Source organism: Danio rerio, chromosome 10, assembly GCF_049306965.1.
Source record: "Danio rerio strain Tuebingen ecotype United States chromosome 10, GRCz12tu, whole genome shotgun sequence".
In the NCBI taxonomy this organism is placed as follows: domain Eukaryota; kingdom Metazoa; phylum Chordata; class Actinopteri; order Cypriniformes; family Danionidae; genus Danio; species Danio rerio.
The window spans coordinates 45,127,501-45,139,653 of record NC_133185.1 but is presented as its reverse complement, the minus strand read 5'-3'; the positions used below and the strand labels follow the sequence as shown (position 1 = coordinate 45,139,653).

General features: G+C 40.5%; 1 long non-coding RNA gene across 4 annotated transcripts in view; it reads right to left on the bottom strand.

Moving 5' to 3' along the window:
• Positions 1–228: 228 nt before the first annotated feature.
• LOC141376459 (uncharacterized) overlaps positions 229–12,153 on the bottom strand; it is a 32,383-nt gene continuing 20,458 nt past the window's right edge. The window contains exons 11-13 of one of the 4 annotated variants that reach the window (XR_012386559.1): positions 11,065–11,536; positions 6,177–6,353; positions 253–1,472 (exon numbers count right to left, since the gene is read on the bottom strand). This is a non-coding gene — a long non-coding RNA (uncharacterized lncRNA). Of the gene's footprint in view, positions 1,473–6,176; positions 6,354–7,198; positions 7,256–11,064; positions 11,537–12,153 lie in introns of those variants that run through there. The other 3 variants (XR_012386562.1, XR_012386560.1, XR_012386561.1) reach the window with 3 other exon arrangements.

Genomic DNA, 12,153 nt, shown 5'->3' with positions numbered 1-12,153 from the left:
TCTGAAGTAAATTGATGTTTTTGCCATCAGAAAGTTTTGTTTATGTTGGCAGGAAGTTGCCAGGCAAGAAAATGCACACATATTTAAAGTCACAGCGAAAAGTATCAGACATGCATGCAGTCATTTTGACCAATATGGTAATCTAAGGCAGAAATGCTCAGTTCTTTACTGTTTTGTAATAAAAAAAAATAACAATGTCAGAAATACACTGATAGTTAGAAAACGGCAGGGTGTTATTTGTTAGTTTTATTTCAAAGAGTTATACAATTACAAAAATTAAAAACTCTCTGTGTATCTATCCACTCAAACCTTGCAGATGAGTGATTAATCCGCTCATAAATCAGCTGATTTGAAGATGTTTTTAAATACTTTCTCTAAAGCTTGAAACGCTGTCAGTGATGTCATCAGCACACAAGCAGCCAATAGTGTTCAGCTTTTTCTGTGACTCCTCCCTCAAAATTTCATTGGCTGTGGTTTGGTAGCTTGAATGAGCTGTTGGGGAATGAGTTGTTGTCAGATCATGTAGTGTGTGACCCCCCTCTTGTGGATCATTCACAGAGTGTTGCGTAGTGTGAACAGCACAGAGATTAAAAGACACAAAGTCAAGTCATGTAGTGTGAACGGCACAGCGATCTGCGGATGTTTAAAATCCTGTAGTGTGAACTAGGCATAAGTTAACTTACTTACTTTATCTTGTCCTTACACAAATTAATCATGTGGAACCCAGCATTTTTTCTTCAGTGTTCAATGACAATGGCGATTCTTTGCTATTTGCAATATTTTTAATAATTCCTATATATCTCCCAACCCTACCACACCTAAAAATAAATGCAGCTGTCAATTGCAAAGACTGACAGTGTATTGACAGCATACGAAAGAGATTGTGAGAGTGTGCGAGACTAGAAATCCTCTAAAGACCAATGCCAAGCAAGCTGGCACACGGGACGCTCCGCGGTTCACCCACTCCACGCTCTTAAACACCATCTGCCAGATCGTCCACTGAGGAAAGCACAGAAAGTTAGATGCTCAATTACTGCGGAGCATTCTGGAGGCAGTGAGACACAAGATCGGATATTGATCAGCCGGTGGCCACAGGCCCAGATGGGACGGCCCACACAGACGCTTTAACTATTAACAAGAGGCTTTCAAATGGTTTTACACTGCAGTGCCCTCATCGCCAGCGAACGGATGGGGTTTCTAAAAAAAATAAAACGGCATGAAAGTAAAGATTAAAATAGGTCACAGGTGATAAAATATTGAATACGGCACGATGAGATGTTAAAAGCAAGCGGGAGTGACAGCAGACAATAGCGGTCGTCATGGAGACAGAGAAATGCTGAGCACACACAGGGATATATTCAGTTCAGCAGACCTGGAGGCGAACCGCTGCTGTCCATCAAAAAGCCATTTCAGAGCATCCCATAAAAACAACAGCCGAGCGGAGATCAGTCCAGGACGAATACCTCCAGCTTCTGCAAAACAGCACCGAGGAAAATTCACTGGCTTTAAATTCATTTTGAAGAATTTACTGTCAGTTTTTTTTTTTCTTATATTCAGAAAGGATGCAATTGAATCCAAAAGTGACAGTAAACACTTGTAGAGTTGAAGTCAGAATTATTAGCCCACAGGTTTATTTTTCCCCCAATTTCTGTTTAACGGAGAAAAGATTTTTTTCAGCACAATTCTAAGCATAATAGTTTTAAAAACCTATTTCTAATAACTGATTTATTTTATCTTTGTCATGATGACAGTAAATAATATTTGACTAGATATTTTTTAAGACACTTCTACACAGCTTAAAGTGACTTTTAAAGGCTTAACTAGGTTAATTAGGTTAACTAGGCAGGGGTGCGTTTCCCAAAACCATCGTTAGCCAACTAATGCCGAGTTCAGACTGCGTGATTTTCAAACTAGTCAAGTCACAGATGTTTCACACTGCTTGACTATCTGGGCTAGCGTTTCGTCGCTGCTTTGTTTACACTGCAAGATGGTTCGGCGACATGGACATTCACACTGCATGACTTTACTATAGGGAGAATCGCCGACAACTTCGTCCAAACTACGTCTCACAGCCAAAAACACGCAGTATATCTTTTGTTATTAACTACATAATGAGAAAGAAGCCTTTAATGGGGTAGAACATGTACATGTTTGCTCACCTGGGTTTAAAGGGAATTAGCCATTTCTCCTCAACGTTGATAATAAACTAATTTCTTTCTGTATGAAACGTCAAACAGACACGGTTGCTCCTGAGTCCTGTCTAACCTCCACTAGTTTTTCCTCCATTTCGTGGGTCCAAATAAACCGAAAAAAGAGCGCTTTTAACTTCTCCCCCAGCCTCCCGCTGCCTGCAGCAGGTATACACACACGCTCACACAAGTGAATGCTGCTCTCTCATTGGCTGTAGGCGATCGCTGATGTTATTTTCAGTCAAAACTCAATTCACACGGCATGATTTGAATCGCCGACAGCTCCAGATATTTAGCACGCCAAATATCTCACAGGCATCGGCGACTCATCGGCGATTCTCTCAGATCGCGTCTTTGATCGTTCATATTGTGTGATTGTCACTCACGTGCACGAGCAGCGATTTGCCTGTGATTTCAGGCATTTGTCGGCGATTTCTCAAAACCTGTCGGCGAGCCAAAATCGGGGCTAAAATCACGCAGTCTGAACTAGGCATAAGGTTGCAAGTTCTGTCGTTACAAATAGCTGCGTCCCAAATCGCATACTTATGCACTATTCTACACCATTTTGTAGTATAAATAGTGTAAGTAGTGTGTTCACACTGAAAACTCTAAAAAATAATATGTCCACTTTAATTACCCGGATGATGTAGTCATTCAGCTGCTAAAATGAAGTGTGTAATGATGGACACTTCACACACTCAACGACTGCAGGTTTGCCTATGTAGCGGAACGGGCGGAGCTATCGGACACACATGTTGAATAACTTTATTTATTTTGGATGGTGAAAGCAAAATTCTCCTACAAGAGTGATTATAGCGCCTCACGATGGTGAATGCGGTTATACTCATGGCAGGTATTATTTGATAATTCGGTCGTTTATTTCACTGATTTGGCGACCGTCAAACGTCATCAGGGAAACGCTTTGAATTTCCTCTTAGTAAAAAAAACATAAGTGTGCCATTTGGGACGACACAATATACATATACTGTCCTGTTGAGTGTGTAAGTGCATAAGTACATAGTGCATGAGTGCATATGTAACGGGGGAAAAAAATGAAACTGTAAATTAAGTATGAATGGTGTCAAAATGCTTGTTTTTGTTAAAAATATCTGTTCTAATTAAATCAAAATCCTATGTTCACTGTTAAACTGTATAATACATCATGGGGAAAAATAGACACATACAGGTGAGAAAGGGGGTATAATGGGTGGAGTCAGCCAGCCATTTTGTCAGTTCACTTGTTGATCAAAAGCTGTTGAGAGTGATTTTTTTGGTGACCAGACCTGGTACACTTGTCTGTGTGAAGCCCTGTTTTCTTTCGGAGAACACTATAAAGTGAATTTGTTCAGGTAAACTGCTTCCGCGTGATCATTATAAAAAAAACATACGAACTAGGAGGGGTTACAATGGTGCCGTGACCCGGATGGGAGTGAGGTTTAGGGGGGTGAGTGTAACGGAGGCCATCTGGTGTGTGCTGTGCAGGTAAACCTCACTCCTCTGACCTCTAAAGGTGCTCTAGCAACAGAAGCTAGAGGTCATGGTCTTTAGCCTCCTTGTTAGAGCAACCGACTCCCATGCGGAAAGTCGCCAGTTCGATACCAGCTCGGAGCGGGTTGGGTGGCGTACGACCGGCGGGGCTACACATAGTGTATAGTGTGCCATTTGGGACGCAGCTATAGTTATTGAGCACTTGCAACTACACCTCTGGAGCTGAAACATAGATCCTGCCTGTGTTCTATTCCCACTTATCCCCCCTTTGCCCTATTCATTCAGAACACTCTAAAACATTCAAAGTTGGAATTATTAAAAATAAAAAAGCATTAAAAACATCTCTCCTAGGTGTAATTTGCTTTCTAACTATTTTTAGAGTTCAGTTTTAGCGATCTTCAAATTTACAATTGTGCTCCCTTCGCAGTGCACTTTGAAAACATTGATGTCATTTTGAACACAGCATCATGGCGAAAGCTACAGGTGACCTATTATTTAAAATTGGAATTTATGTTACGTCTCCAAAGCTTGTGAAAACAAAAAGCATACGTTAATTCTTTAAATTGATAGTAGGTTATTTATTAAGTATCTGTACTGTATATGACAAGGGCCTGCTGGTTACCTTCTGCTGTGGTTTGCATGTGTCGAATTGTAAAAGTAGACTTTTCTAAAACAAAAAAAACAAAAAATAAAATAAATAAATAAAATAAAATAAATAAATAAATAAAAATATCCTACTTAATAATAATAATAATAATAATCATCAATAATATTATTAATGTTATTAAAGGATATATTTTTTATTTCTAATACATGCTAAACATTATTTTTTTTTTATAAATCGCCTCATTATTTATTCATTTGTATGATTTATACATGACATTAGAATACATGTTAGCTTTTGTAAGTGGTTTTATGTTTTAGAATAGAATATGTAATGTTCTCAATTATATTAGTAAAGGAAACACAGCCCCTATATGTGCCATTTACATGTATTTCAGTTAATATGGAAAATGAGTGCATGTTTTTATCAAATCTATTATTGGATTTTATTTTAAATGAGTGTTTGTGTCAAAAATATAATTTGCACAAAGAAATGATGGGGTTCTTCTCTAAAGAAGTAGTTACTTAAAGCGTCAATAAGGGCGTTTTACGTTATAACTAAAATGGTTCAAGCGATGGATCTGCGACAGAAACTTGGCGTTTTGGGAAACACTCGTCACTACATCGTTCTTTTCCCAAAAGATGCATCGTACTATGATAGTTCAGCCGCGAGTTACACTGTTGTTTGGGAAACCCACCCCAGGTTAGGGTAATTAGGCAAGTTATTGTATAACGGTGGTTTGTTCTTTAGACTATCGAAAAAATTATAGCTTAAAGGGGCTAAAAATTTTGACCTTAAAATGTTTAAAAATAAAAAATTAAAAACTAATACAACAAGCAAGACTTTCTCCAGAAGAAAAATTATTATCAGACATACTGAAAATGTCCTTGCTCTGTTAAACATCATTTGTGAAATATAAAAAAAATAAACTTATTAAATTTGATTAAAATAATAACAATAAAAATAAATAAATGAATAAAATTCAAAGGGGAGCTAATAATTCTGCCTTTAACTGAATATTGTTGCATATTTACAGCTATGTATGGAAACATTCAAAGAAACCATTTTAATTAAATTCTCAGTTCTTCTATATGTATAGTATATGGGTTTGAGTGAAAAGTTCATGTTTGGTAAATAATAAAAAAGATATCTGATAAAATCTACCAAATATCAGATTAAAATATAGTCATTTAGAGATATTTATCTTTAAATGACAGTTGTTGTTGTTTTTTTCTTCCCAAAATCATTGTTATTCCATCAAATACTCATTCATTAACTTATCAAGTTTAAAGGGTCATGAAACCCCCCTCTTTCAGTTCAAGTCTGCCTCAAGTTTTTTTCAAAAAATGCTCCATGATGGGCGTAGGAGGAGTGGGCGTGGCCAGCAGAGCAGGGGAGAAAGAGGGGAGCAAACAACTGTCAGTTGAATGAGACACAAACCATGAGGAGATGCATAATTTCATAGTATATAAAGTTAGGGCTTGTACACACCTGGATGCTTTTTGTCTGCGTTTATCATCAGCATTTTTTCGAGACTTTTTTCCGGATTCAAACCAAAGCGATTTTCACTGGCATCGAGCAGAAGAGTATGCAAAATCGCTCCAATTTTAAAGATGTTTGGGTGCTGCTGTGCATCCATGTGTGTGCAATAAGCAACATATACGTGCATTCTGGACCCACCTAACACGCTTTTTAAATAACAGTCATTCATTCATTCATTTTCCTTCAGCTTACTCCCTTTTTATCAGGGGTCGCCACAGCGGAATGAACCGCCAACTTATCCAGCATATGTTTTACATAGTGGATGCTCTTCCAGCTGCAACCCAGTACTGGAAAACCCCCATACACATTCACATTTATACACACTCTCATACACTACGACCAATTTTGCTTACCCAATTCACCTATAGCGCATGTCTTTGGACTGTAGGGGAAACTGGAGCACCCAGAGGAAACCCACGCCAAAACAAGGAGAACATGAAAACTCCACACCGAAATGCCAACTGGAGCATCCGGGACTCGAACCAGCAACCCTCTTGCTGTGAGGCGACTGAGCCACTGTGCCGCCCCCGCTATAAAAAAATAAAATAAAATCATTATTATGTGAAATATTAAGTGATTTCAGTGAATGTAAACCAATTAAAAACCAGGTCAATTTGGCCTAAACAGCAAGAATCGCTGAAAAAAAAGAGCAAAAACAAGCTATTTTAATTACAACAACATTAAGGGCACCTATGGTAAAAAATCTACTTTTCAAGCTGTTTGGACAGATCTGTGTGTTGGTATAGTGTATGGACCGTCATACTGGGGTGATATGAACACACCCAGTCCTTTTTTTCAATTTAACTACAAAAAAAGGGTCGGCCAATTGGAGCTGTTTTCAAATCGATCGCACCATTACGTAGGTGTGCGATCTCCCCACCCACCGAATTGATTGACAGCTGCGCGCATTAACATGTTCCGGTAGTCACGTGTATATGTCAACAAGACCAGACAGACATACGCAAAGTAACCGGGAATAAAAGGTCTGTTCTGTTCGCTAGGATCAGCAATCATCATCAAATGTGATTAAGAGTAAGTTTCACATGTTTAAAGTGTTTTAAAACAGAGTATGTGTGTAATTAATTACAGCGTTTTACTTCAGCTTTACTTCATCAGCACAGCCGCGTGTCAGAACAATTATAAAAGAAGACGCTTCAATCCCGGTTTGTGGAAGTTAAATCAGGTTTATTTTGTACATTAGCATAACAGATATCCACACTGTACTTGAGGTTAGCCTTAACTAAGCTAAGCGCGCTCTGTCTGTCTGCCTGCCTGCGTGTGTATCTGTGTGTGCGCGCGCGTTAACTTTGTAACGATATTGTGTGTGACTCATCAATGCAACTTCACAATACTGATTAGTACGGTTAGTTCTTACTGTAGTATCTCACAAACGCTACGTGAGACCTTCTTCCTTTAAGTCTGTCTGTTGTCTGACGCAGCTGAGGGAGGAGGCATGTAACTAGAAACAGTGGGCGGGCAGAACTCGGCTTAAAGGCACAGTACAACAAAACCACCCCCTGCTGGAAATCAGTATAAAACAGCATCTTGTAAAAGGTATAATGAAAAATCTGATGGGTATTTTGATCTGAAACTTTATATACACATTCTAGAGACGCAAAAGACTTATATTAAATCTGAAAAAAGGGGTAACCTAGGCGCCCTTTAAGGCTAGTTGTTTACTTGGAATAATATGAAATAAACTATTAAATTGGCTTGATTAAACATAATTCATCAGATTCCCATAAACGGCACTCATTATCCAGCAGGAAAGCACTGAAGATAAGAGAAAGCACAAGTCATTCATCTCAGTCCAAACGCTGACCATCAAATGGACTGCATACAATAGGAAAAAAGCACTCAAAGAATGATAAAAGCTAAAAATATGAACACACCACCGCATGTTGAGTTTTCATTCAATTTACTGAGACTGAAAATATATGGGCTCCTTTTTTCATTTACTGCTGACCAAAGAGAAGCTCCCGAGCCTCAATCCGCATATAACCAATTACTCTTTTGATTTTTATGGCTCTTGTAATGATTGCCATTAGTCGGAGCGCGCTGACCTTCAGTAAACAGAGCGCTAAATGTGTTCTGCAGACACTAAACAGATGTGTTGTATTGGACCGGGCCATATCCGGCTTTTCCTTCGCCCCATCGTGCTTTATGTGAATAGTGAGAGTCACTTCAGGTCAACCTGTAAACAATCAGTGTTGTAAATTCAGGTGTCATTATTCTCCTTACAGCCCATCCATTGTATATTAAAGGTAGATTAATAGAATTAACTAATTATTCAAGTCTTTCTGCAGCTATGTTATGGACATACAATCACAGGCCACTTTATTAGGTACACTTGCCCAACTGCTTGTCAACGCAAATTTCTAATCAGCCAATTGCATGGCATCGATGCATTTAGGCATGGTCAAGACGATCTGCTGCAGGTCTGAGCATTTCAGAAACTGCTGATCTACTGGGATTTTCACGCACAACCATCTCTAGGGTTTACAGAGAATGGTCCAAAAAAGAGAGGATATCCAGTGAGCTGCAGTTCTGTTGGCGTAAATGTGTTGTTCATGCTAGAGGTCAGAGGAGAATGGCCAGACTGGTTTGAGCTAATAGAAAGGCAACAGTAACTCAAATAAAAAAAAGAGAGGATATCCAGTGAGCTGCAGTTCTGTGGGCGTAAATGTGTTGTTCATGCTAGAGGTCAGAGGAGAATGGCCAGACTGGTTTGAGCTAATAGAAAGGCAACAGTAACTCAAATAATGGCTACAACCGAGGTCTGCAGTAGAGCAACTCTGAACACACAACAGGTCCAACCATGAAGCGGATGGGCTACAGCAGCAGAAGACCACACCGGGTGCCACTCCTGTCAGCGAAGAACAGGAAACTTAGGCTACAATTCACACGGGCTCACCAAAACCGGACTTTAGAAGACTGTAAAAACGTTGCCTGGTCTGATGAGTCTCTATTTCCGCTGCGACATTTGGATGGTAGAGTCGGAATTTGGCATCATCAACATGAACGCATGGATCCATCCTGCATGTATCAACGGTTCAGGCTGATGATGGTGGTGTAATAGTGTGGGGGATATTTTCTAGGCATGCTTTCAAAAGGGGGTCCAACCCGGTACTAAAAAGGTGTACCTAATAAACTGGCCGGTGAGTGTATATTACTGTACTGTAGGGCTATGGTTAACAACCTGGAGGTAGAGATGATACTGTTGGTTACAAGTACAAATCAAACAGATACTAGTTTGATGAAAAATAACTAAATAAACAGTAGTTTGATGAGAAATAACAAATTATTGACTTGAAATAATAATTAATAGTGTACAAAAACCTATCCTTTCCATCTTAAAAAAAAAAAGAATTTCTTTAATTTCCATTCAGGCAGTCTGTGGTTTTGGTTCAGATCATAGACTGGATCACACAGAAGGAAAATTTAGACTGATCTTTTAAATCATACCTGCCACCGGGGGGTGAGGGGGGTCTAAAGGGCGTCACACACCAGATGTGCTACTAAGCGAAGTGTCCTGAGTCAAGATTCTTTGGATTCTTCAATGCCTCCTCCTCCATTTTACCACAGACATGCTTAATAATGTTCATATCTGGTGACTGGGCTGGCCAGTCCAGGAGCAGCTTGACTTTCTTTGCATTAAGGCACTTTGATGTGAAGACTGAAGTATGAGAAGGAGAACTATCCTGCTGAAGAATTTGGAAAAGAAACTTCTCTAAATGATCAACTAAAAGTCAAGTTATTATATTGTTGCTCTTAAAACTACGACCAACGACAAGACTGTTTGTCAGATATTATATTTTAACAATCCAAGCAGAAGCGTGCTCAAATAAACTATTGCTATTTTAAAGGATGGCAAAAATGCTGCATGGTCTAAAAAGGTCGTCCTTAATCTTATAATGAGTTATGGCTGTTTTGGGTGTAGCATGATTTGAACCAATCAGTCTCATTATCTTCTATTCCTTTTAAGAGTCAGTTGTCATGGTACATTTGCCATTTACATGGCAAACTTTGTAAGTGGAAAAACATGCGCGAGGTTGTGTGAAAGCAAGATGAATATCTATAGAACGAGGCGGGATCAACCAAAGGTCCCTGAGGTGAAGAAGGCAAGGAAGAGGTGAGGTTTTTATACTTATGTAGACAATACTAATATTTGACATTTTAATTTAGATGTTTGCGTGCTGCTGCGCATCCATGTGTGTGTAATAAGCACACGTATGCATGTTTATAAATAACAAAAAATAAATAAATGTGCTGTTGACTTTAGAGCAGTGTTTAGTTGGTGAAGGCACGGTCTGTTTTGGTTGCTTTAGAATAGAAACACACCAACAATGCATTGTAACGCACCTGCTTTTAAACTGCAAATGCATTTGATATTCAAACAACGTGGCACAGTACGTGAAACATGATATTTGCACCGGGGTAAAACTAAGAAAAAACAGGCATCGTTCCTGGTGCCACATTGAAAGAATTTATGATAGGGCCCACTGTTTATTCGGCAGCTAGCTCTCTGCAACTCTCACATGGTCACCCAGCGAAGCTAAGCAGGGCTGCGCTCGGTCAGTATCTGAATGGGAGACCACATGGGAAAGCTAGGTTGCTGCCGGAAGAGGCGTCAGTGAGGCCAGCAGGGGGCGCCCAACCTGCGTTCTGTGTGGGTCCTAATGCCCCAGTATAGTGACGAGGACTCTATACTGCTTAGTGAGCGCTGTCTTTCAGATGAGACGTTAAACTGAGGTCCCGACTCTCTGTGGTCGTTGAAAATCCCAGGATGTCCTTCAAAAAAGACTAGGGGTTTAACACCGGCACCCTGGCCAAAATCTGCCCACTGGCCTCTGTCCATCATTGCCTTCTAACCTTCCCATATCATAACTGGGTTCATGACTCTGTCTCCTCATCACCAATCAGCTGGTGTGTGTCTGGTGTAAAATGGCAGCCGTCGCGTCATCCAGGTGGATGCTGCACACTGGTGGTGAATGAGGAGATTCCCCCCTAGGTGTAAAGCATTTTGCATGCCCAGAAAAGCGCTATATAAATATAAGGAAGAATTATTTCATATACTACATAGTAAGGATGTGTTGATTTCTTTTAGTTCTTTAAAACAGAAGTGCTCCACAAAACAGGAAATGCAACCCATAATTTGAAACACAGTCATCACGTGTGGATAAAGAGAAAAGCAAACACTGGATGTGAGAGTCTGCAGGGCGTCTGAGGTGGAGCACTGACCTCAGCACTGTCCATCTCCAGAGTTCACTTCTTTTATAAATGACTCCAATGTGTCAAAGTCACAGACAGGATTGGCTCTTGTTTTTTTTTTTTTCGTCTTTCTGAGCATGCCGTCTATCCGTGTTTCCCGTCCCACACAGACATGCAGTGGAGTGACATCCTGACTCTCCTCGGCTGTCCTGCATTATTGAAAAGCTCCCGTTCCCCTGTGAGAAGCTCAACAGAAACACTGCAGCCTTCATTCAAACACCGGCCGCTGCTGCGTCCCAAACGCTGTCCTCAGATCAGCATTTCTGGCCCAGCGCTGCGTCCTTGTTGCGCTGCTGCTTCAAGCGCACGTCAATATTCAATCCATAACGTCACTTAGAAGATGAGACAATCACGCAGAACAGAGGATCACGTCAGCATCTTTCCTCAGCTCTCTCTCTCTCTCTCCATTACTCTGCCTGAACTTCCATCCACTGCTCTTCGCCTGCAAAATCGATGGGATGTAATTTTTCAGGAGCTCTAAAGAGGTTGAGAGTAAATTGTGTGTGTGTGTGTGTGGGTTGTCCTGAACGAACACCGGGAAAAAAACAAAAACATTTTCTTTATGAAACAATAATGAAATCTGAAACTAATAATGCAAAACTGAAATACATTCTAAATCTATATATATATAGATTTTCTTTTACTATATGTAACCCTGCCGGTCCTACGCTACCCAACCTGCTCCGAGCTGGTACCGAACCGGCAACCTTCCGCATGGGAGTCGGGTGCTCTACCAAGGAGGCTAAAGACCATGGCCTCTAGCTTCTGTCGCTAGAGCACCTTTAGAGGTCAGAGGAGTGAGGTTTACCTGCACAGCACACACTAGCTGGCCTCCGTTACACTCACCCCCCTAAACCTTACTCCCATCCGGGTCACGGCACCAATGTAACCCTGCCGTTCCTACGTCACCCAACTCGCTCTTAGCTGGTATCGAACAGGCGACCTTCCGCATGGGAGTCGGGTGCTCTACCAAGGAGGCTAAAGACCATGGCCTCTAGCATTTGTGCACTCAGAGGAGTGAGGTTTACCTGCACAGCACACACTATCTGGCCTCCGTTA